The 25917-nt window shown below is 46.3% G+C and overlaps 1 protein-coding gene and 2 long non-coding RNA genes across 6 annotated transcripts in view; all 3 read left to right on the top strand.

The window, feature by feature from the left end:
* PRDM16 (PR/SET domain 16) overlaps nucleotides 1–25917 on the top strand; it is a 298478-nt gene that overhangs the window by 8427 nt on the left and 264134 nt on the right. The window lies entirely within an intron of this gene.
* LOC137461789 (uncharacterized) lies at nucleotides 5643–8531 on the top strand. The gene is made up of 2 exons (XR_010993486.1): nucleotides 5643–6017; nucleotides 8449–8531. It is a non-coding gene; the product is annotated as an uncharacterized lncRNA (long non-coding RNA).
* On the top strand, nucleotides 8545–9111 carry LOC137461788 (uncharacterized). Its single transcript, XR_010993485.1, has 2 exons — nucleotides 8545–8642; nucleotides 8902–9111. It is a non-coding gene; the product is annotated as an uncharacterized lncRNA (long non-coding RNA).

Raw genomic sequence — 25917 nt, 5'->3', positions numbered from 1 at the left:
GTTCCTTTGGGCTCTGAGGTGGAAGAGCTGAGCCTGTGCCCATCCCACTCTGAGTTCCCAAAATCAGCCCTCAGTCCTGATTCTGGGAGATTCAGCCCAGCACAGCCCATCTGAACCCAAATCCAGAACACACACAGATCCTGGCACTTTGGCTCACGCTGTACCCTCTCACCCCACCTGGGTATTTTTCAGATGCCACAATCCAGCCACAGAACTGCTCTTTTTGATTTTAAAATGAATCTGTTCCCTGTTTAAGAGCACCCAGGGCTGGTTTAAGGGATGTGTAACCCATGACTAAGGCTGGGCACAGCACCCATGCCTGATCTGAGCTTAAACTGCTAAAACTCAGGATTTCTTTTTTAAATGCAAGGCCAGATCCCCGACTCATGTAAATCAGCATCAACATCAATGAACCTAATTTTCACCAGCTGAGGACATGGCCCCAGAGATTTGTGTGCATGTGCATAATAAAATGTACAAATATGGGTCTATAACTGCTTTAAGGGGGTTCACTTTCAGCCTCTGCAGATCAATATCTGCTGCAGAAATGCAGTTTGGCTCGGGTTGGTTTTTCTCCTTAACTTAAGGAATGATCAATTCTATAACCTCAGCATTTTTAAGACAGATTGCTATTTTCTGAAGTGGCAAGGACTTCCTTTCCAGGGGAGTAATCCACAGAGGATGGGCCACACTGGACATGAGCCATCTGCTCCCTTGCACGCACTCAGCTTTATTTATTTCTTCTCCCTTCCCCTGCTGTCATAACCAGTAGTTCATTTTCTTTCCCTATCTTTAACTTTACAGCAGCGGCACCTTGTTGGAAGTGATACCAATTTATTGTTTTATTGGTATGGCAGGGCAGGAGAAAAATCAGCTTTATTTTATACTCGGGATGAAATCACTTCAGGGGGACCAAGGAAGCTGGGGGCAGTTTCTCTCCTGGGTCTGGAGGGCACAGAGTGGTGCCAGTGGCTGTGGAGGGTTGATTCTTACAAAATACCACCTAAATCTATGAAGAAGAAGGTGAAAAAGAAGGACCAGCTTCTGCCTTAAAATCTCCATCTTGTTTTATATATATTCCTATATTCTAAACCCTTAAACTCTAAGTTTTCCACCCTGTGATAGCACACACTTCTATTCAAACTCCACAGCCACAATCCCAGCTCTGTTATTCCATTTTGGAAGCCTTCTCCATGACCTCAGGTCAATGGAGTGTTCTCCTGGGGGTCAGTGCCTGGCAGCACAGAAAGTCTGAAACTCTCAGTGACCAGGGTTCCAACAGTGGAGGGCTGGGATTGGGATCACAGCTCTCTCTTGGTGGCCTGGGCTCTGTGGGGTGTCAGGAAAACTGCAGGATGAGGGGGGAAAAAGAGACTTTTCCATCACTGCCACGGAGCAGCTTTACCGGAGTTTAGGCGCAGGATTAGGCTGGGACCAGCTCCAGACAAGGACTGGCCCCCAGCTCCAGGGCTGTGTTAGCAGACGAGTTTCTTCTCTTTCTCTGGGGTCAGCATTTGTTGGCTGGAAAGAAATGCAGGACGTTTGACCCAAAGTTTTGCTCTGAACATGGAAAAGTTGCAGAATGGGGCAGTGGTGGAATGGGGGCAGTTCCTGTGCCCTGTTATTACAACAAAACCAACTTGGAGCACACTGAAACAACATTACCTGCTCCAGGATGCAGGAAAAGCAGGAATTTAGCATTTCACTGAGCTGACAAAGTAACTTTCCCAGCTTAAAAAAATAATTTACCCTCAGCTGCTCCATCTGTGACATGGGAGGGATGCACTCGCTGTGATTTCTGGACCAGCAATGTCTCATTAATCACCTGTGTTGGTCCAGCTCCCACCGAGGTCCTTGGGATGATTTTATTGAATTTGCTGCACCAGATTTTTCCCTTTTTTTTTTTTTTTTTTGCAAGTTTCATATTTGGCTTAAAAATCTTTCATTCCATCTCAGACACTAATAAAAAAAAAGCTTTTGTTTACTTGTAGTCTGGCATTTTCTTTGCTTTCAGGACAGTGTTTAGTGTTTTTTATTTCATGGCAAATGGACCTTTTGGGCTCAATCATGTAAATGAATTTTTAAATGGCTGTGCTGCGAGTTCATGTAGTATAAAATCACTCCACCATTTATTTTTTCTGTTTATAGAAAAGGACTGGTTTCATTTTATATTTTATTGCCTCAATGTGAAATACAGAACCTGCACAACTTGTGAGTGATCATATATTTTATTTCAGAATTATCACATAGGGATAAAATAAATTTCAATCCCTACATGGCACAATAGGCAGATTTAAAAGGAGTTGATACCTCGTGGAGAACTTTGAAAAGCCCTTTGCTCAGCAACAGTTCTGCTCATGTATCCCTTATAGGAGAATAAAACCAGATCTTGGTTACTTTGGGAGTTCTTAAACGTTTCCTGCTAGAATTCCCTGCAAGTCTTTATCCAGGGAAAGTCCAGGACAGAATTTAGTCCTTTGTCCTCTGTTCCTGATAGTGTTTATTAGGGAGGGATTTTCTCAGGTGAGCCTGCAGGAAATCCAAGTTATCTTCACTGGTGTCCTCAAGGAAATGCCTGAGGAGCTACTGCTGCTCCCTCAAACACTCAGACATTCCTGCTTTTCCACACAGATACAATATTTGGGAGCTGAGACCTTTTAGGTGATTCTAGTGCTTCCTGACATAATTTCTTTCAGGGGTTTATGATTATTGGTATAAAAAATGGGTGCACCTGTGAAGCAGAGAGACACCGACCTGTGAAAACCCCCAGAGGATCCCTGCTGGACTCCACAGCTGCTCCGAGCAGCAGGTGGGTGATGCAGATGTTCCACGTTTCCAAGTGTGTTTTTCATTTCCTCTCTTAACTCACTCTTGGCTTTTTAAGTCCCATTTCAGATAAAGAAGCATTTTTGGGTGGCTCTGGAGGGAGCGTGGGTGTCCCCAAGGTTGGTGGCACCAACATCATCTCCAGCCACAGCCAGAGAGTTTTTCCCATGACCAGGAGTCAATTCCCAGCTAAATATTGATTTTTGGAGCAGCAGTATCTGTTGCAGTAGATCAGGGTAAGGAGCCTGAGTTTAACATCCACCTATAAATATATTTTTACCCAATGGACAGTAACCAAACTTTTTTTTTTAATTTTTTTTATTATTATTAAATATCATGGTTTAACAGTTTGGAAAACAAGTATGGAGGCATTAACCAGAAAAAAGCCTTGATGTAGAATTAATTCCACTCAGCACCTCCTTGGTGTTCTTGTGGCTGTGATATCTGGGGGATTTGTGCTATATTTGTATTATATTTGTGTTATATTGGATAATTTGGCTTTTCAGGCCAGGAATAAGGACCTGCAGGCTGGGCTGGAGCAGCTGAGGCTCTGGTGGGTCAATGGCTGAGCCCCAATCCCACACCTGGAGAAAAAAGCACTGAGAAATGGCCCTGCCTACCCTCCCTGCCTGAGAATTCCTGGTTATTTACTGCAGAATCCAGAGCTTTGGGAAATGAGGCGAGGGAAAGTGAAACAGTGGCAGATTCCTGGAGCCCTGCTTTGCTTTTCTCTCTTGAGCCCCCTTTTCTCTCCCTGTGGAAATCCCGAGGGCGTAACAGAGCAAATTGAGGCTCGTGCTCACTTCAACAGCAGGTCCTGGGAATTCCAGGATGGAATTTTGCCTTTCCCCCCGTGCAGCTCTTCAGGGCCTTGAGGGAACCTTCCCCATGGCTGGGCAGCATCAAAACCTCACTGCTGGGAGCCCCAAACCTGCTGAAGGCTTTGGTGGTTCCTGGTGGTCTTCCCATGGACTTTGCAGGACTTTGGAGCAGGTCCTGGAGGCCCTGGAATCTTTGGGATATCCATGGTGTTTCCATATAAAGAGTTTTTCCTTCTGTCTGGGTCCCTGTGCAGCTCTGATTAATGATTAACCACCAAGGGGCTGGGGTAAGACGGATTTATCTCCATGGAAAAAAGTTAGCCCTGCCTTTGTCTCCACTTCTAAAGTTTTCTGGTGTGATTTGGCTTTTAAATATTTGTAAATGTGCTTGTTGGTTTTTTTTTTTTTTTTTTTTTTAATCTGCAATTTTTAGAGTTCTGTGCCAGATTCTTCTCAAATATCCCAGAGTAATGTGTATTTCTGCCCCCTCAGAATCCCAGAATAAGTGTGATGATCCCATTCCAAGGCAATGTTTTGGTAATTGAAGACTGAAGACACAGCCTGGAGGACTTCCATGTCAATATATACATTTTATATCTATATTTCTAGTTCAGAGTCAAAAGTTATAATTCTGCAAGGAGTTTTATTCTTGTTTACAGTGGCGGATTCTTAATTTTCCTTTTTAATTCTTTCGACATGATACATTTAAAATGAGAAAAAGCCCCCAAAACAGCCCAGTACCAACCTGCTGATGTATCTGTGTAGAGGTTAAATATTGGCAGAGTGGCCATTTAGATCCTTGTGCCTTGGTGCTTGCATTAGAACAAAAAAAAACAAAAAACCAACAACCAGCACTCTTGAAAAATTACTGAATTCTCCTTGCAGTGTCGGGTTCCAAGATAATGATGTGTCTGTGTGTGAAAATATTAAATTGCAATAACATGCAGAGTGAGTGGCTTTCTGAATGGGGTATTCAGTTCACAGCTTGGACTATACATAAAGCTAGTGAGTGACAGAATACAAATGGTGTCATAAAACATCAGGGGAATTTAGAGCCAGCCTCAATCTTTTTGATCTATATTCTATCTGTGGAGCTCTCCCCATCTATCTTTAGTTAATGAAACAGTTAAACAGATTTAATTATTTATCACTGTTTAATGTCAGGAGTTATCAAAACAGATTACACTTCCCCCCACACACTTCAAGGTATTAGAAGGACTCTCAATGTCTTCAGCGAAGTCTGGGATGCTTCCTGTGCACAGACAGTGCTTTAAAACACTTTTTAAAATGTTTTTAAGCCCCAATTGTTTGGTGACAGCAGTTGCTGAGTCTCCTTGCCTGAGAACAACTTTATTCCTGCAACTTGACTTGTTTCTTACACAAACTGCTTTTATTATTCCCAGAAACCAGAGAGAAATGAGAATTCTGTTTCGCTTGAGATGAGGAATGCAACAGAATGGGATAGGTCTGGGAGGGTGGGGGTGACAGGGCCCAAGATGAGAGACACACTGAAAAATCACCCAAATCACCACAAAACCTTCTGTGTTCTTCCTCTGCACCCCAAAATCAGCCCCAGCAGCTTTAGAGAGCTCTGTTAACCATCGCGTCCAAGCGTGTTCTCGTGGCTTCCCATTGCCCACCTCTCTCAGGTGTGGATGTGTATAAAACATTTCAGGGAATTTCTGATCAGCCCATGGATCCCAGACCCCACTGGAATGCTCGTAGATGTGGGTCTGGTGTTTCCTAGGAGGAAAGTTCAGCATTGCCAGCCCCAGGAGGACACCAGGCCAGAGGTGTTGATTGTCCCCTCCCGAGGATGGCCTGAGCTGCTAAAAGCCCCCGTTTATTCCTGAATCTGCTCATTCCAGGCGTTGGGATCCCTCTTTCTCATGTGTATAAAACATTTCAGGGAATTTCTGATCATCCCATGGATCCCAGACCCCTCTGGAATGCTCGTACCTGTGGGTCTGGTGTTTCCTAGGAGGAAAGTTCAGCATTGCCAGCCCCAGGAGGACACCAGGCCAGAGGTGTTGATTGTCCCCTCCCGAGGCTGGCCTGAGCTGCTAAAAGCCCCCGTTTGTTCCTCAATTTCTCTGCTCACTGCAGCCTTTGGGATCCCCCTCAGCCCGACCACCTGGGTCTCCTCTATTGGCAGCTTTGATAAGAAATCATTCTTCTCTACCTAAGCTCTCCCTTTCCCCTCGGTTTTAAATTGCTCCCCAGCCCTGACAGACTAGCCTCGTTCAAAGGGAAGCCTGGAGGAGGCTGCTGCTTCCACTCAGGGCGAGGACTCCATTACCAGAGGCCTGAATCCTATGGGGATCTCTGGGGACACTCCCCTCCTGGGCCCAGCAGACAGAGTGTGGCATTGTGAGCGCAAAGGGCAGGGGGATAAAGGAATCCAGCCCGGCTTTTCCCTGACAAAGAGACCTCAATACTTTTGTTCAGCGGAGGGAAATGGAATAATGCTGCTGGGTTTGCTCCCAAAGCCACCGGCAGCTTCACGCCCAGAGGGCTCCGGCCTGGGCCAGAGCTGTCTGCCAGGGGAGAGGACTTTGCGCGTGAAAATGAGATTAAAAGGCCTCTCTGTGCCAACACCTGAAAGATTTTGGGCCTTGCCAGAAGAATCAAAGGCGCCAGGCCGGGGTAACCCCCCTGTGCTCTAGGGATGGGCAGGAGAACCCAGCTGCTGGAAACCCAATCCTTCTTCCATGCCAGGAGGGCACCGGGGTTAGGGGCTGCTCCAGGTACCTCAGGGAGGAGCCATTCCTGGGCAGCCAGGTGATGTCCTTTATCTTTCAGGTGATCTAAAACCCTAACACCCTTCCAGCTGCAGAGAACTCCCTGGAAAGCCAATTGATATCCTTTATCTTTTAGGTGACTTGCCCGAAAACCCTGCCAGCTGTAGAGAACTCCCTGGGATGTCCTTTATCTCTTAGGTGACCTGCCCTAAAACCCATCCAGCTGCAGAGAACTCCCTAGGAAGCCAAGTGACATCCTTTATCTTTTAGGTGACTTGTCCCAAAACCCTTCCAGCTGCAGAGAACTCTCTGGGATGTTCTTTATCTTTTAGGCGATCTAAAACCCTAAAACTCTTCCAGTTGCAGAGAACTCCCTGGGATGTCCTTTGTATTTTAGGTGATCTGCCCTAAAACCCATCCAGCTGCAGAGAACTCCCTGGGCAGTGGGATCCCACTTGGTTTTGGGGTGTCAGAGAAGGTTTTGTGCTGTAGACATCAGTGGGAATGTGTGAGCTAAGTTTGGAAGCATCTACACATCTAGACCCCAAACTTCTTGTTAGAAATATGAGAACTGGGGCATTTGGATCGAAGCAAAGGTCAAAAATCATAAAAGCAGAATGGTTTGGGTTCAAAGGGACCTTGAAATTCTTCTAGTTCCAAATGTTCGACAAGGGCAGGGACACTTTCTACTACCCCAGGCTGCTCCAAGTTCCATCCTTGGACACTTCCAGGAATCCAGGAGCAGCCACAGCTTCTCTGGGCAGCCTGTGCCAGGGCCCCACCACCCTCACAGGGAACAATTCCTTCTGTATATCTAACATAAATTTCCTCTCTTTTGGTTCAAAAATGATACCTTAATTTTTCTCTATGTCTGGACCTGCCCAGTGGAAACATTTTCCTCACTGCAGCTTCTGCAGTGGTGTGAGCACACAGAGGAGCTGCAGCTCCCAGGGGCAGGTGGCACAGATGGCTCTGCCAGAGGTGACTCCTGAGGACAAACCTTCCCCTTGTGTCACAGGGCCATCATTTATGACACCCCACATGCCTCAACGGGAGGAAAATCAGAGCCCATAATGTCATATTAAGAATATTGATAAATTATTGATTATCATTTAGCCCAGCCTTCAGGTGTGACAAAGTGGTGCCTGTAAATGCCCTGATTGCTGTGGGGTGGGAGGGGATGTGACTATGCAGGCAGATTTCATTTGGGAAGTACAAGCCTGGCTGTGTTTCAGCAGTGAGGTGCTGACACAGACTCCTGATGCTCCCGTGGATTTTTGCTGCTGCTGCCAGGTGGTAATTCCTAAAATATTTGAGTAAAATGTTGTCCCAAATAGGATCTTTCAGTATTTTGGGTCTCAAACCCACAGAGCTGTGTCCCAGGGCAAACTCCTGGAAGGAGAGGGCAGAGGGGACAGGTGATGCCACCTCTAAAGGGCAACAGGAGATAATATCTAAAATTGGGGATTTTTCTGAATGAATTTTATCTCCACAATTATTGTAGGAGCAGCTTCTGGAAAAAGGAGCTGTTGGGAGCCAAGTGCTGGAATTTTGCACCATGGGATAAATAGCAAATGTCTGACTGGCTTTGCAGGAGGGGACAGGTGGGGTGGTGGGAGATTCCAGCAAGGGAAATGAACTCTCAGAGTAGTTTTGCAGTTGCAGGAAAAGCTCAGGTTCTCTCCCTGCATCTTGACCTAAACATTGTAAAGATTCATAACAGAAATTAGAATTAAAATGAATGAGTGGCTAAAATAGACCTTTCATGATTTGCTGGCAACAAATTCTTTTTCTTCTTTTTTAAAGGAGTATTCTTTGCTTGGCTCATATAATAGAAAATAGCTGTTAAAACATTAGTTACTTTAATTCCAGCCATCATTAATTTTGAGGCATTATTTTATCCCTTGTTGAACTCCAAACCTATTCAGCTGTGCAAACTTTTGTACGGAGGGGGAAGCAAATTTCTGAAAAGACAAAGTGATCCCGCTAAGGACCTAAAATTCAGACATTTATTGCTGCCATTGCTTGGTTTAATTTCTTGGTTTTATCCTTCAAACAAGGAGCGGGAATGACTTTGGTGTTCCCACACTGGGAGAGGGAAGGAGGTGGAAGTGCTGCTGAGGGATTTTTATTAAAACCTTGGCTACACACAGAGGAAAAAAAACACAAATTCCCCCAGAATCCACCACTGTCATGATCCAAAGGGATCCTCTACACTTTACCTGGATAAAAACCCTAGGAGAACCAAAGCCAGGTGAAGGCAGGGCAGATTTCCTGGGAGTGGGGAGAGGAAGTGCTGCTGTTTCCATGTCAGGATGGTGGGGTGGGATGTGCTGTGGCTTGGTGGGCTGGTGTTTGGTCAGAGGTCGGGCTTTATGACTTTGGAGGCCTTTTCCAGCCTTAATGATGCCATGTTTTAATTGCCCTTGGTGTGGGGTGGAGGGGCTGGCACAGCTCCTTCCCCTCCATCCCTGGAGCCACCCTGGCTTCAGCCCAACCTCGTTATTCCACAGGGAATATTCCCCATTTCTTTCCTTTGCTGCAAGAGCATTGTGGGAGTGAGTCCCAGCCCAGATTTTCTGTAGGATGAACACATTTGAATAATTTGGAGGAGTCTGAGCCCTCAGCACTCACCAGAAGCAAGAGCCAAAGCTTCAGGAGTTTCCCCCCTTCACTTGCGGTGCGAGTTTCCCCTTTGATTAAACAAATGATTCTTTGCCTAATTTGTCTATGTTGGCTATTTTTTTTTATGAAACATGCACTTAATTAAGTAAGAGAAATACAGAAACATGTTTATTCTCGAGATTTATGCGAAAAATGAGAACCCCACTGAAATTTCCAGTAGTGAAGCAATTAAGTAATGGAATTCCACAGTATAAACATGGTATAATTCAACTATAAAACCGATGTCTAAGTAATGTTAATGAGCTGACTTGAAGCTACAAGGGCTCAAAAAGTTCAGTCACAGATGAAAATGGAATTTGTTCTCAATTATAAGTGAAAGAAAGTTGGTTTGAATGAGGGACAGGCTCCAGCTGGAACCCCCAGATAACTTCCCCACGGTTTGGGCTGACAGGTTGCAGAATTTGCAGTGGGTTGTTTAAATCTTTGCCACAGTAACTACTGAAAAATTCTATTTTTTGTGCTGTAACACAGAGCTGAGAGCCACAACTCAGGGATTGTGTCTGTGGGAAGCAGCTCAGACCAGACTGATGATACAGCAAAGCTCCAACTTGAAAACTGACAAAACATAGGGGTTCATTTCAACTTGAACTTCCAGTTTGGATTGAAATTTGGCAAATGCTCGAGCAAACCTTGTAGCTGGCAAGTTTAATCCCTGTTGTCAGTAGAATCATCCCCCCCCATCCAGTGGAAGCATCAGGAGGACAAAATGAATGAGGGCTCTCTGTGGCACCTTCCGAGAAGTGAATTTTACTTGTTCCATGTTTCCTTCCCTGCTAATCCTAGCCTGACTTTTTTTTTTCCCCTTCTGAATTCCTATCTATTTTGGTAAATCCCTTTTTCCAGAGCATTAATGAAGCAGTTTGCTGTGGGGGGTGTGTGCACAGAGCTCAGGGTCACCCTGCCAGCCCCAGCCCTGCCTGTTCCAGTGGTTTTGGCCATGTCCCGGGGGCTTCTCCTGCTCCCCATGCTCCATTTTCTTTTCTTCTCCTGTTCCACTTCAGAATGTTGTTTCTGTCACCTTCTCAGCCCAGTAAATAGCACGCTGAAGATTTATGGGGTTTAAACTTTTAATGCCATAACAGGTTTTATATATTTTTCACAGCATTATTCAGACGTGTGATGTTATGGTTTAGCTCAAATTCTGGTGCAACTGCTCCGAGCAGCTCCTTCCTTGTGGGCAGTTCCTCTTTGCCAAACTCCTATTTGCACTTGCTCCAGAGGAGGAGAGAAGGAATGTGCCATAAATGTTGCACGGGATTAAAGGATGGAGACTCGGAGCCTGGAGGAAACATCAAGCACAGTTTGCCTTTGAGAAGTGTCTGTGCTTCCTTCTCCTTCGTTCTCCTTCCTTCTCTCAGCTTTCCCAGCCCAAATGGGGTGTGGGGTGATGCTGTCAGAGTAGGAGAGGATGGAGAAGCAAAGAGCTCTCAGGGGTGCTGGGCAGTGAGGCATTATTGGGGTATTTTGGGTGGATGTGGGGGTTTTGACTTGGTTGTTTCCACGTTGAATCCCCCCCTGTCTGCAGCAACTTTTCCAGGTGCTGCACCCTGAAAATGGTTCTGAACACCTTCAGCACCAGGGTTTGGGATGTGGCACCTTGGTCATCCTCACTCAGAGTCAGGGATGGTCCCTCAGGTGATGGAAAGGTTTCCATCCTAAAAATCCGTAGGAGAAATTACAGGTGGAGGTGAACAACACAGAATCCTGAGGAGGGCTGGACTCCCTGCTCATTCTGGGCAAAGTCCTGGTCTCTTCTCTCACATTTTCCCTGTTGAACACCAGACTATTAAAAAGAAAGAAAACAACAACAACAAAAAAAAACCCACTCCACCTAAAATGAATTAATTGGGGGGCACATCTGCTTGCCCTGGGTTCCTTTCCCAGTCATCCTAATTCTGTGGAGTTTCATGAGTTTATAAAACATTAACTACTTCGACAAGAACAACAAACATTATTCCCTCCTCACACAGCTCCCAGACCCAGCTACCAGATGGACCCAGCACCCAGCAAGGGAATATAAATTTTGATGGAGAGAGCCCTTGGTGTTCTGGGCATTGAAGTGTGTGCCTTGGGAAATGCAGCACAGTAGATGTGTGTGTTTGTGCTGAGTGGTGTCTTTGTCTTTCATCTATAAAAAACACTAATTAAAATATAATGTAAAAACCTGCAGCAGGTCTGGGTGTGCTGCTAAGGTAAATAAAAATGAAACAAAAGGTGTGTATATATATCTATGCATGTTAGGTCATTAAAAGTGCATTGTTAAAACGTTGTGTGCCCCAAAATTTCCGAATTAAAAGCTGAACAGAAACACATCTGGAGTGGGGCATGAAATTCCGAGTTCTGCGTTGGGTCCGTACTTTATTTGCCAGGAATTGCTGTGTGGGGAGAGGTCCTGGAACCCCACCTCCCAACCCCTCCTTTTCCAGCCCCTCCTGTGGCCAGCATCAACCCTGGCAGCTTTAGCCCAAGGCTGGGGCTGAGCTCCAGATGCTGCTGCTGCTGCCTGGGGTATCCAGGCCCTTTTAACCACTCCAAACCAGAATATTTAACTGGGCTGTGCCTCCATGTGTAGTGAGGGAGGGGGATGAGCTGTCAAGCAATTCAGACCGATCCTATGCAGATTAAAATGTGGAATATCACATTTAAACCTGGGTTTTTTGGTGTTGTTGCATCCAAGGGTGCTGCTGACAGGGAACCACTGAGGCAAATCAGCAAAAGAGGGTTTTGAATTTAGTGTGTGACCTCCCTTAGGTTCCTGGAGCCCTTCAGGTGGCCCTGGGACAGTGGGACTGTCCCCTTCAGGGCTGCAGGAGGTGCTCCACATCTTGGGCGTTCCCCTCTGGATGGAGCACACGCCTGGAATGCCTCAGGCAATTGCCAGCACTAAATTCTCTGGAATTCAGCTCTGAAAGCTTTGCCAGAGCAGGTCCCCTGCACAGGGCACAGCCTGGTGCCATCCAGCTTAGGAGCTGGGCAGCTTCCCCCTGGAAAGCGGAAGGGTGGTTTCTCATGGAGAATCAGGATGGGAGCAGGCTGGAGTTGGGAGGAAATTTGTGATGCCTTGAGGTGACCACGGGGTTCTGAGTATTTCCCTTCATCCACTCAGGGTCCCAGAGCAGCTCTTGGCATCTTCAGAAGGTTTAATCCAAAGTCCATCAGGAACTGAGAAGACCTTTCCATTGGATTCATGCAATCATGCAATCACAGGCTGGTTTGGGCTGGAAGGGATGTTAAAACTCATCCCATTTGAACTCCCTGCCATGGCAGGGACACCTTCCACTAGCCCAGGCTTCTCCAAGCCCTGTCCAACCTGGCCTTGGAGACTTCCAGGGATCCAGGGGCAGCCACAGCTGTTCTGGGCACCCTGTGCCAGGGCCCCACCGCCCTCCAGGGAAGAATTCCTTCCCAATATCCACCTAAATTTCCCCTCTTTCACCTTGGATCCATTTTTCCTTGCCCTGTCTCTCCAGTTCCTGCTGCAGAGCCCCTTTCTGGTTTCCCTGTGGCCCCTTCAGGCCCTGGAAGTTGCTGTGAGGTCTCCACAGAACCTCCTCCAGGATGAACAACCCCAACGTTCTCAGCCTGAGAACTTTGATTCACCCAGTTTTGCATTTGTTCCTCAGTGTGAGAATGGAACAACTCCTCCCTGGCACTATTGGCCTTATTAATAAATATCTCCCTGGGCAGAGATCCAAGGTTGAAGGTCTCTGGCACAATGGAGGTTACAAAAGGTCCCCTTATCACCACTGGATTACTTTAAGTGTTTAAGTCCCCTCCAGAATCTTCTCCTGCTCTTCGTGGCACAGGAACAGCCACCTTGGTAAAGAGAACGAGGAAAAAAAACCCAAAAAAAGTCATAAAATCTCTCTTTGTGCCACTCTCCCCCTGAAGAAAAAGCTGAACATCTGATTTAGGTTTGCTGAAATAACAACAGATGTTTATCTTGTATTGTATGGCACATGGCACTACATCCCATAAACCCCCTCCTGCAGCTTAAACCCGAGTTTCTGCTCCCTCATTTGGACACTTGCAGGCTTTGTGCTCTTTCTGAAATGTTTTCATTTCTCTGGAGCCTAATCTGCTACCAAAGTATTTGTAAGTATCACGTTATAAAGCGTGAAATGAGGAATAGCAAAGGAGATTTTCAATACTTCCTTCCCCTAAGCACAGCTACTTACCTGCAGCCCCAAAGAATGGCAAAATTGTGCAAACTTGCTGCAGTCTTTCATTAAGAAGAATCCACTCGATGTGTGGGGCTGGGAACAGATCAATAGAGGAAAAAATCCTGTCTTGGGAAAGCAAAAGCTTGGGGAGGGGGGGAATGTAAGGGGGAAAAAATATCAGTTTTTCTGGGGCTTGTAAAAAGTGAAATATTTTCACTTTTAACGTTTACATTTATTTTGCTGTGGAAAGAGGGAATGCCTGTAGTGGGTGTATTTTTATCTATATTTATACTCTCTCTATTTATATTATATAGAGATTTAATTCCACTCATTGCAACTGCAGAAAACTCTGCTGCTTGAGAGAAATGGCAATTTTCATCCAGAACTAATCTGTAACTCTTTGTGAGCAAAAATAATTGAAAGGATAAATTCAGGAAGAATTTCTTCATGGAAAGGGCTGTCAGGGGAAGAGTTTCTTCATGGAAAGGACTGTCAGGAATTGGACAGGGAGGTTTGGCATCCCCCAGGAAGGATTGGAGGTGGCACCAGGGACAAGGTGAGGATTGGGCACAGCTTGGCCTTGGATGGATTTTCCAGGTGGTTCCTGGATTGTTGATGCAGTAGAAGCTGAATCCTGGCTTGAACAGGGACACTGTGTGGGTCACGAGGTATTTCAGGTGACAAAATAGCAGAGATGGACAAGAGGTGTCTGAGGAAATTGATGTTTGGGGAAGAAGGAAAATGGGAACATCCTGATCCTGCACAGCTTCATCCCCATCTTCAGCTGAGACCGACTTTTATATATTTTTACATTTTCTAGGTATTTCTCAGCTCCACTGATCCGTGAATGTTGTGGCTTCTCCGTTAGCGTTCTCTCTGAAACGTGGTTTATTTTATGTTTGAACAAACGCAGCCCTCCTTTGTTTCCTCCGCTGAATTCTTTATTTATTATTTCCTAAAATGATTTGATTTTCCCCCTCCTTCCCAACACATCTGATTGCAATAAGCTGATACAAAATAGAACCAAGAAACAAAAGGCTGAACATGCTGATAATGTACATTTGGTTTGTATTTATCGTTTTAAGATGTGTTTTAATTGGTTCACTACCAACATCCTGTAACTTTCAGTTAGACAGAGGAGAAACCTGTTTCATTTTAAAGTCAGTTAATTCCTTCCCTCTTTCAGCTGGGAGCAGTGGGGAAGGCCCTACTGTAGTATCTCCAAATTTAATTTCATTATAACATTAAAAAAAAAAAGATTAGAGTACATTTGGGTTTGTGATTCTCCCTTGGATTTCATTGTGAAATGGGATTTTAAAAGAAGAATGACGCAAAATGTGTTTGGGTACCTTCATGAATAATTCCTAATGAAAAAATGCAGCTATAAACCTCAAAATAAACAGTTTTCTTGTTGTCCCAGAAGCTTAATCTGCTTAGTTTAATGAGGAGAAAGTGGAAAGGTGACAGAAATGCCACCTTGGAGCACTTACCTACAGCAAAATCGGAGACAATGGTGTAAAGGTGCAACAACCCCTTTATTAAAAAAAAAGAAAAATGTAGGAATTGAGGAAAAAGGGGTTGGAAGATCAGCTCCAACATCCCATAAACACCATCACCTCGCTGGGTCTGCCAGCAGCATGTTGTTCAAAACTACATTTCCCTGCTCAGAGAATTCTGCAGAGATTCCAAGTTCATGGCTGAGAATTGGAGCTGTGAGGTTGGAGCCTCCTGACAGCTCTGCGTGCACCAAACAGGAAAATTCATTTGGGGAAGTCTTGCTGAGCAGGAGCTCACCCTGGAGAGCCTCAGCACGGTCCCTCTTGACCTTTTCCCGGCTCAGGCCACTGCCATGGTTACCTTGGACTTCAAGCTTCAAGTTGGAATTAGTTTTCATAAATATTTTATATTTTAGAAGGTACAAGTGTCCTTTTGCCCCTCCTGAAATCAGAGCTAATTAAAGCAGTGCAGGCATTTCTGTTTTCCACCTCACTGCAGCAAGTTTTATGAAAAATCCTGGCTTTGTTTCATCCGTGACTGTTCCAAACCCTGGATTTAAACCCACCTGGCAGCCTTGGTCCTGCTGGGATTTAAATGGGATCCATGAGCACATTGAGGTCACAGTGAGGATGATGAGGATGATGAGGCTTCAGTCACTGTGGGTGACAGCTTTTGGGTGATTCCACGGCCAGCTTTGCCTCACAATAGTGACACTTTCACACCAACTCTCCCCTCCATGAGAAAAAGGTGTCCCCAGCCCCTCTGCTGGGTGATAAGGAAAGTTTCTGCTGCTGTGGTGAAGCTGTTTCATGTGGTCAGTCTGAATCAAGAAGTTTGTTAACAGAAGTGGCGAGGTGGTGGAATTACCTGGAAGCTTTCCTGGCTTGGTGTCACACAGTTGGGGACCTGCAGGAGCTGCCAGAGCCCAGAGAGGGGCACGAGCAGCCCTGGGGCCAGGGTGGGTGATGGCGATCCAGGGAGTGCTTGGAATCAGCCCTAAACGTTTTTTCCCCCCAAAACTGAGCAGTTTTGAAGGTTAAAGTCTTGAAAATGATTTTTTTTTGTGTCTTTGAGGAAGGTGAGGAGTTGGTGATGGAGATCTATGGGTGCTTAGAAACAGACCTAAACATTTTTTTTCCCTCAAAACAGAGCAGTTTGGAAGGTTAAAAATTAAAAACTCCTCGAAAAGAAGTTTTTGTGTCTTTGAGGCAGGTGAGGGTGGGTGATGGAGATCCAGGGGGTGCTTGGAATCAGCCCTAAAAGTATTTTTCCCCCAAAACGGAGCAGTTTGGAAGGTTAAAAAATAACAACTACTTGAAAAGAGGTTTTTCTGTATTTCAGGGGGTTGAGGAGTTGGTGATGGAGATCCATGGGTGCTTGGAATCAGCCCTAAAAGTTTTTCCCTCCAAGACTGAGCAGTTCTGAAGGTTAAAAAATAAAACTTTCTTGAAGTTTTTCTGTCTTTGAGGCGGGTGAGGAGTTGGACACTCTTCAGGAAAACTTATGGAAACTTTTGTTTCAATGAACGCTGCGGAGTTTCCCTTTTCCACTTGGCTACTGGAAAGGTGGGGAGGGGGAAAGATGGAAAAAGCTTCGATGTTTTTTCCTGGCCAATTTGGGTCACAAAGAGAACTGGGAAGTTTCTTTTCCCAGCAAAGCCCTCACTGGAAGCCTCTGTCCAACTCTGCCAGGTTGAGCCCTAAATCTGGGACAGGAGCTGGGACAGGAGATGCCAGCTCCCCTGGGCATTTCTGGGGAGGATTTCTGTGATTTTGCACAAGTGAGAGGTGCAAAAGCAGGGAAGGAGCAGGATTCCAGGCTGAGGGAGAAACAGAGGGCCAATATTGCACCAGTGTGGTGAGGAGAGTGACTCCAGGAAGGAGCGATCCCTCAGGCATGGGCTGACAGTATAAATAGCTCTGGATGCTTTAAAACAAATACAGAATCATTTATTTAGCTCAGCACTCTGGAGCTTTGCCAAGGCTGTGCTAATTATATTGTATCTTGTTTTTATCATCTCTGTTACAAACGATTTCTTGTGCCAGAATGTCTGGGCTCAGCTTCTCTCCCAGTGTCCCATTCCCACTTTAGGTTTCTGACCATCTTCTCATTTTTTGTTGAGTTTTCCAGTTTCTGGGAAAAAAAAAAAAATCTCGGTTGTGACCTTGTGCCACAGCAATGCTGCTCAGAGAAATTCCCTAAAAATGGGTAAGAAAGGGAAAAAAAGGTGATTAAAGTGCACCATGATGCCCTCTGTGCCTGTATGGAGCTGCAGGAGGTGTTTGCCCTTTTGGAAGTCACATTTCTGTGCCTGGAATTCTTGCAAAGAGCAGCTGCACCACGAAGGAAAAAGGGATTTTCTGCTGGGATGTTCAGTGAAGAGGTGGATGGAGGCAAAGGAGTGGGTTTGGGGTTTGCAGAACTCGGAGGGAGAAGAGCTGTAGCGATGGGAGATAAGAATAAAGAGGATGCAGAGTGTGCTCAGATGCAAAAGGAGAATAAGGGTAAAAGGTAGCTGGGACAAAAGGGGTCAAAAGGGCACAGAAAATAAGAAGTGGAGCAGAGGGGGGAGAATTTCCATGCTGCAGTTTTTGTGAGATAAAGACAGACATCAGTTTAAAACACTACCAGAACAAACCTCAGAAATGGTAAAATTTTATAATTCCAAGGACAAAGCGATTTAGATTGAGTTTTTCTTCTATGGAGTGAAACTTTTCCCCTTGAACACTCGATTAGAAGAGTTTCATCACTGCAGAAGCAGAGGGTGCTCAGTCTAAAGGGGCTCTGGACATCAATCCTGCTGCACCCTCAGGGGGGCAGGAAGGAGCTGGGGGGGGGTTGCCAAGGGCAGAGGACCCTCAGGGTGGCTTGGGACCCTCAGGGTGGTTCAGAGACCCTCAAGGTGGCTCAGGGACCCTCAAGGTGGCTCAGGACCCTCAGAGTGGCTCAGGGACCCTCAAGGTGGCTCTGAGACCCTCAGAGTGGCTCAGGGACCCTCAAGGTGGCTCAGGGTGGCTCAGGGACTCACAGGATGGCTCAGGGACCCTCAGAGCAGCTCAGGAACCTTCAGTGTGGCTCAGGAACCCTCAGTGTGGCTCAGGGACACTTAGAGTGGCTCAGGGACCCTCAAGGTGGCTCAGAGTGGCTCAGGGACTCACAGGATGGCTCAGGAACCTTCAGTGTGGCTCAGGAACCTTCAGTGTGGCTCAGGGACACTTAGAGTGGCTCCGAGACTCTCAGGATGGCTCAGAGACTCTCAGAGCAGCTCAGGGACCCTCAGTGTGGCTCAGGGACCCTCAGGGTGGTTCAGGGGTGCTCAGAGAGGCTCAGGGACCCTCAGGGGGCTCAGAGACCCTCAGGGTGGTTCAGGGACCCTCAATGTGGCTCAGGGACCTTCAGGGTAGCTTGGGACCCTCAGAGTGACTCAGGGACCCTCAGGGGGCTCAGGGGTCCTCAGTGTGGCTCAGGAACCCTCAGTGTAGCTCAGGGACCCTCAGAGTGACTCTGGGACCCTCAGGGGGCTCAGGGACCCTCAGGGTGACTCAGGGACCCTCAGGGGGCTCAGGGACAAGGGTCTGGCTGTAGGCACCCATCAGATGCTCCCTGCACACCCAGCTGAGGGGAGAAGTCACTCACCCAAGGATGACAAACGGGGCCTTGCTCTCGAGGCCTGAGCTGCTGCTGAAACACTCTTTGAACTCTTTGAGGTTTCTTTGGTTCCTTTCTTTTTCTCTCTCTCCCCCCCTCCCTTTTTTTTTTTTTTTTTTCCCTCCTTGTGGGTTTTTGCTTTCTTCTAAAGAACAAAAAAAGTAACTTCCCATGCAGATCTGGCCTGTGTGGGACAAGGACTCTTTTGAACTATTTTCCATACTGTCCCTATTCAAAAGAATCTTCTTGCAGCTTCCTGAGGAGCCCTGACAATGTTCCATTTGGGGAAAGACATGGGGAGAACAGGATTACAACTGGGCAGAGCACACTGAGGCATTCCTGAGGGAAATCCTGCTCTGTTCCCTGCCCAGTGGTGAAACAGATCTGAGCACTGAAATTCTCATCGTGTTCATTCAGCTGGACGTGTGTAATAGAATTATTCTTCCTTAATATTCCTTATTGTTGTGCTTTCTATCATCAGAGAATGTGCAATTCCCTCTCAGCCTGAGGCCCCTGATGCCAAAAGTCATGTCCAGAGTGGGAAAGATCCCAAGTTAAAGCTGGTCAGAAGCCCTCTGGCACGTTTTCCACGTAAACATCTCAAATGTATGGTTTCCTCAGCGAAGATATTAAGTCTGCTCCTATTTTAAACAAAGCCTATTTTTAATTCTGTAGATGAAAATAAATAAAAATACAACATGCTGGCATTTCCTTCCCATAGGATCTGGACATCTGGGTGGTTGTGCTTTGCCAGTTCTCCCCTGAAAAAATGTGTGTGTAGAAGGAGCACAGAACTGATTTGGCTCTGGGGCTGGGGGTGAAGCTCTGTGGGAAGCTGAGGAAAAGGCGACAGAGTGAATACAGAGCAAATCAAACGTGGGTGAATACAGAAATGGGATCCCAGGAATGAACAGGCTGTGCTTCTTTCTGTAAAATTCATTTTAACGTGGGCAAATGGGGGAAAAAACCTCTGCTTGGAGCTCTCCCCCAGCAAGACCACCCCAATTACCCGAGGGCTTAGGAGGGGAGGGGGCTGCCACAGGAAAATGGGAGGAAGTTTTCCTGTGGATTTCCAAACACAGAGAAGGTGCCCGCGGCTCTGCCTGGGAAATGCGATCCCGGAGGGCGAGGAGGGGTCAGGGCCAGCCCTGCCCAGGGCTGCCTCTCCTCCTCCCCTGCTCAGGGACGCTCAGAAAAGCCCTGCCTTGATGAGAAGTTGTTGGAACCCTGGTTGCTGAGAATTTTAGACTTTCTGTGCTGACAGGCACTGACCCCCAGCAGAACACTGCATTGACCTGAGGCCGTGGAGAAGGCTTCCAAAATGGAATGACAGAACTGGGATTGTGGCTGTGGAGTTTGAATAGAAGTGTGTAATGTCACAGGAAGGAAAACTTAGAGTTTAAGGGTTTAGAATATAGGAATATATATGGAGCAAGATGGAGGTTTTAGGGCGGAGGCTGGGTCTTCTTCTTCACCTTGTTCTTCACCTTCTTCTCTCCATCTTCTCCTCCTTCTCCTTCTTCACCTTCTTTTTCTCTCCTTCTTCATCTCCTCCTTCTTCACCTTCTTCTTCTTCTTCACCTTCTTCTTCTTCACCTTCTTCTTCTCTCCTTCTTCACCTTCTTCTTCACATTCTTCTTTTCATTCTTCTTCTTCTTCTTCTTCTTCTTCTTCTTCTTCTTCTTCTTCTTCTTCTTCTTCTTCTTCTTCTTCTTCTTCTTCTTCTTCTTCTTCTTCTTCTTCTTCTTCTTCTTCTTCTTCTCTTTCTTCTTCACCGTCTTCTTTTTCTCCCTGGGTTTAAGTGGTTTTGTGTAATTGGATAAAAAAAGCCCACATTGTGGGCCACGAGTAGTTAGTTATTAAGTCAAAAATAAAAATAATTTAGGTGTCATTGCTTAATTGGACAGTTTATCCTTAAAAGGCCCTGGAGAGAGAGACACAGCTCCATTTTTAGTTTGTTAGAGTGAAGTGCTGTAGAACTCAGGGTTTGTGAGACTGTGACAGAGAAAAGAACTAATAAACATCTGAGTCCCAACAAGAAATACCATCTCACGATTTAATCCCAACCCTGACAGAAAAGAAGCAATGACTCCTCATGCCTAAATGAGGCTAATGATGGGTTCTCCTGGGTAATGCAGGGCAGGAGAAGTTCAAAGCCAGGTTTTTCTGTGCACAAAGCCCAAATACCTGCCAAGGCTCTTTGATGAAGTGTCTTTGTCAGAACGATTAAATGAAGGTTAAAAAGGCCAGACCTTTTCTCAACATGTTTGACTCGCTCTTTCTTTCCTCTCTTCAAGGTGTCTTCATGTTACATTTATTTGCTTCATGAATTCTTTATTACACTAATCAGTCCTGATGTACAAACTCATTAGAAAATGAGCTGGAAATGTAAGATCTGTCAAATTTCAGAGACTTCTGACATTGTTAGACTCAAGGGCCTTTTTGCAGGGAAAAGGGAGAAAGCAAAGAAGCTAATGAGGAAATGTCAGATAATATAGAAGTCAATCCATTTGGGGATGAAGTTTTACAAAGTTCAGAGGGAAAAGTTGCAGCCTTACCAGGGCAAACACCTATTTTTTTAATTTAAATTTTGGACAGAGGAATTTTTTTCTTCCTGGGGTTGCTGCACACTTCTGGTTTGGTTTTGTAATCGACATTTTAAATCAGTTTACTGTGTTGCTTTTCTAGTGATGGCACAGAAATTAAAGGGAAATAATTATTTTAAGGAGATTTCTTAATTAGATGAATTTAAAATGTGTATTTGGAGGTTTGTGCCAGCTGAAATCACTGCCCCGACAGGCAGGTGCTGTGGAGATGCTCAGGGAAATAAGCACTGCTTTGAAAAGACCTTAGATGGGTGAGATCTGTCAAACCAGGAGGTCACAAATCTTGTCATGAGCTTAACCTAAGGAGAAAGAGGTGAAAAAAAGGAACAGTGGTGGAGAGAGAAGGAACTTGACTGTGGTCACACCCAGGTCTGTGGCTCCAACAACTCAACAGTGTCCGTGCCCTGCTCACTCAGTCTCACTCCTCCCTCCATGCAGGACCTGCTCAGGGAACTGAGCAAGCTAAAAGTGAGGAGAAGTGATCAAATATCAGCACAGAGAACACCTCATGGCAGTGGAGATCAGCCTGCAGCCTTTATTCAGCGATGGTTCAATATAAAGGTCAAATATAATTGTCTTATTTAATTTTTAAAATGTTTTTTAATTTCAGCTCAGGTCACTGTTCAAATATAATATGACTGACTTATTTAATTTGTTTAATTTTTATTTAATTCATCAGATCAGGACAGTGTTGGGAAAATTGGGGTTTTAGGGGAGGAAGGGACCTTAGAGATCATCTCATTCCAAAGCCTTGCAGTGGAATTGTTACCCCTCCATCCTTCCAGGAAGTGCAGTAGGGGTTTGTCAGGTCCAGCTGTGGGATCCTTTCCTGGATCTTTGGGCATGGAAATTTCTCCTGCTTCCATCAGCTCCTCACACACCTGGGACTGGCACCTGGCAAGGGGCAGTGCCACCACTGTGCCCCTGTGAAATCCTCCACAGTCAAGAGGTACCAAGGAAGGAAATGAACTTCTCACATCTTCCAAGGAGGGCTGGGATTTGGGACAGCTTGGATCTGTTCCTGTTCTTGTTCTGAACCCCCTGTGCCCCGCTGGGGTCTTCTCATCCATCCCTCCTGCCCAGGCTGTGTGAGCTGGCACAGGCACAGCTGCTCTCTCAGTTGCAGCTGGGTCTTCACAAACTTCCAGGCATCAAAAATAGATTGGTCCTGCTTTGAGATGATTTCTTCTTCCTGACATGCCCATAAAAGCATTCCCCTTGGATTCTGGGACCTTGGAAGGTGCAAATGATGCACAGCAAGGGCTGGGTGTCCTGGGCACTGAGTGACTCTTGCTCTGCAGTGTCCTGGAGAGCATAGAGTGGGCAGAACCCAAGGAAAAAGGAGAGATTTGGGATTTCAAGCACAGGGAAATGCAGGAATTGGATGGATTCTGTGCTGCCAGAGCAGGTAGGGGAGGTTTTGCTGAGCACAACTACTGGAATTGCCACTGGAGTGTGTCTTCAGCCCCAGAATGAAATTCTGTGGCCACAAGGAGTTCAGACAGGGAACTCCTGCTCACACAAAGCTGGGAGAGCTCCACACATGAGAAACCTCCCTCCAGAGCTTGTCCCTTCCCTCTCCCAGTGGCACAGAGGAGGTGACAGCCCAAAGGCACAGACCCAGGGGTTTCCCGCTGTGTGGGGTTGAAGCTTCCAGTCTGAGCATTCCTCAGGGATGTCCTTCCCTGGGCTCTGTTCTCCAGGGAGCTGAGCAGAGCCTCCCTCCCTCCGGCTCCTCCAGCCTCAGCACGGAGAACAGGAGCTGTGCCTGCTCAGCACCTCGTAAAAACAAATCCCCTGAGTGTTTTGGGGGGATCAAGGAGGGAAACCAGGCTCAGCACAGCAGATAAGTTTGCTGGCAACCTGCAAAGAGCAGGGAAAGCCAAACTGAGGCATTTCCATCCCCAGCAGAGGGGAGCTCAGCCCTGGATCCTGGCCTGCTCTGGAATCATTGCTGAGGGGCAGCTGCCCTGGATGTCCACCCTCGTGGTGGCACTTTGGGCACCCCAGGACAGGTTTGGCCAAGGTTTGGGGTCCTGCTGCAGCCTGTGGGTGCTGGGGGTGCACGGAGAGGGCAGGGCAGAGGTGACCTGCAGAACCCCTCCGAGGCAGAACTTCTGGGGCAGGCAGGGATGATTCATTTCAGAGAGTTCTCCTAAAATCAGATTAGAGAGGGCAGGCCAGGGAAAGGGAAGGGGCTCTGTTCTGCTTTACAAATCAAACTCCATCACAAAGGTGTCAAAGAACTGGCACTTCCTTCTTGGTTCTTCCCCTCTTTCCTTCCCCTTTCTGTCTCTGGCTGCTGTCTTGCCTTTTTTTTTTTTTTTACAGACAAAACCCACATCTCAAATTCCTCCTCTTTGAAGCTGCTCAGGTAAAGCCATGTCATCAGTCCCTTAGGAAAGGGAAGGTCTCGGGTATTTGCTTTAGCTGAGGGCTGTGGATCTGAGTCCTGAGGAGCAGCCCAGGCTTCTCAGCAGAGCCATTCTCACAAGATTCCCATCCCACCTGGGGAGCACTGGATCAGGCTGGCTGCTGGCAGATTTCGGGTAGGTGCTCCTGTTTACTGATGCCTTTGCTTTGAAAGTCCCTTTATTCAGAGAAAAAGAATTGGTTTTGCACGAGTCTGCTTGAATTCATCCTAAACTTTCCCCCAGTTCTGTCCCTGTGATGCTATCAGCCAGCTCTTTAGGATTCCTCAGTTTCCTCTCCTTTCCAGCTGTGCTTGCTGCTGGTGTTTGTGTCTGTGTGCCTGCCCCAGACCTGCAGCAGGAGGATATTAAAGGCTCTTTCTGCTGCCAAACAAAACCCACTTCTCTGCAGGTATGAAATCTAAGCACACACCTAAACTGTTGTTGTTGGCTCTGAGCTTTTACAGCCACTGGCAACCCCTCACTTTGTCCTCAGGCTCCGTCAGACCCTCAGCCTGGGATACCCACTCGGGTTTTGGATGGGATCCTCTGGATTGGGCTAGGCTTGCTGGGCTGAAGAGCTTTGGTCACCCCTTTCCCAGTGCTCACCGCCACCCACTCAACACTTCCAGCTCCCCCAGCACTTCTGTCCTGCAGTGTCACACCAAGGATGGCTGCAGAAATCTGGAATAAAGGAATATTCTGCATATTTCACAGAATAGTTTCAAACAATTGGCATTTTCTTTCATCAAAATGCATTTTTTTAATGGGAATTTTTTCTGGTAAAAGGGAATTTTAAAATCAAACTTTTGGAATAATTCTCCTCCTAAAGTGCTGCAGGAATTGCAGTGAGTTTTACTCTCCAGAGCCTGGTTAGCTTTTGGTGATCTCCACTTGGGAACATTCAGCACTGCTGGCTCTCTGTCGTGCTGTTAATTATTCCTCCTGATAATGTTTTTCTTCATTTCTTCATTCTTGTTTTCTTAATTTTCTTCATTTTCTTTTTTCTTCATCCACTTCTCTTTTTCTTAATTTTCTTTTTTTTTTTTTTTTTTTCATTTCTTTCTTTCTTGCCTGGCTTCTCTGCTCTTCCCTCACTCACTCGTTGCAGATGGGATGGGAGGTGGATTTTATGTGCACAAACTTTCCTTTAGAATTACACACCACACCACTTGATTTTTTTTTTTTTTTTTGGTAAATAATTGTTTCACCATCAAACCAATAATGTTTATATGAAAAAATATCCTTTGATACTTTTATTTTTGCCTCTCTGTTGTTACTAAAAGATACCAAATACACCAATCTTAACACAGTTCTTCCCTGGAAACTTAAAAACACCAGATGGAAGAAAAATTTCCCTTCCCCAGCACAATATACCTGGGCTGCCTTTGTCATCCAGGAAGGCTCAGGCAGTTTTCACTCCTTGAGACACCTTTGGGCTCTCTCTGAATGAGTTCAAACACATTTCTGGGCCCTGGATGGGGAAGTTTACATTTCTGCCAAGTGCATGGTGATAAAGGGGAGACTTTGATCCCTTGGGCTGTCAGTTGTGCCTCATGTGCTGGGCCAGGACAAAAGTCTCAGGGTATTTCCCTCAACAAAGGGATTCTGCTGCCCCTGAAGTTTTGCATCCAGAGCAGGCTGGCCAGGGTTGTGCCTGGAGGGATTTATTTGGGGCAAAAATGTCTAACGAAAGGGATTCCTGACATCTAACCCTAACCAAGTTCACCTGGATTGTCCAGCAGCTGATGGTGGGAAATAAACACAATTTCTAGAGGCTCTGCAGGAATTTGGGAGCAAACACACACCTGCAAGGAATATGTTTCTATATTCTATTTCTAGAAATATTTCTAGAAATAGAAGCCCTGGCACTGCTGTGTTCTTGCAGGGGCTGCAGCTTAGACAAACAAGTTGCCTCTATATTTTTAAAGTGGATTATTAGAGGAAAAGGAGTAATTCCGTTAAGACTTAGTGCTGCTGCCAAAATGCAGCAGTTTGAAAGCTAAGGAGCCTCCTGGATCCTTGTACTTTTATGTCAGCCTGACCTGGGGCTGGGGAAGTTCTGGGTGCTTGGAACAAAAACCCATTAGAGAAACAAGCTGAGCCTCGGTGTCTAATCACTGCTGTGTCACTCCTGGCCCTGGGCAAAGACTGCTCAAGGGCAGAGGGGTTTGTGCTTCTTCTCCAAGTGCTTTGTGCTGCTGAACTCCTGAGCAGAGAGCAAACAGCTCGGTTTTAAACGTGCCCCGTGGTGGAGGATGTGCTGAGGTTGGTTTGGGGGCTATTTAACACCTTTTTGTTCCTGCTCAGGGCAGCTGGGTGTGGTTTGTGCCGAGCTGCGCTTGGCTAGGCTGGCTTGGGGAGGCAGGGCTGAGATTTGGGAAGGTAGAAGTCCAAGGTTTGGGTTCAGGAAAGGAGGGTTTGAGTTCAGGAAAGGAGAGTTTGGGTTCATGAAGGTTGGAAGGTTCAGGAAGGTTTCTGCCGCTGGCACCACCCTGCAGGATGCCCCTGGTGTGGCC

This window comes from Anomalospiza imberbis, chromosome 23, assembly GCF_031753505.1.
Source record: "Anomalospiza imberbis isolate Cuckoo-Finch-1a 21T00152 chromosome 23, ASM3175350v1, whole genome shotgun sequence".
In the NCBI taxonomy this organism is placed as follows: domain Eukaryota; kingdom Metazoa; phylum Chordata; class Aves; order Passeriformes; family Viduidae; genus Anomalospiza; species Anomalospiza imberbis.
Note: the sequence above shows the minus strand (reverse complement) of the source record. Positions and strands in the feature narration are given on the sequence as shown.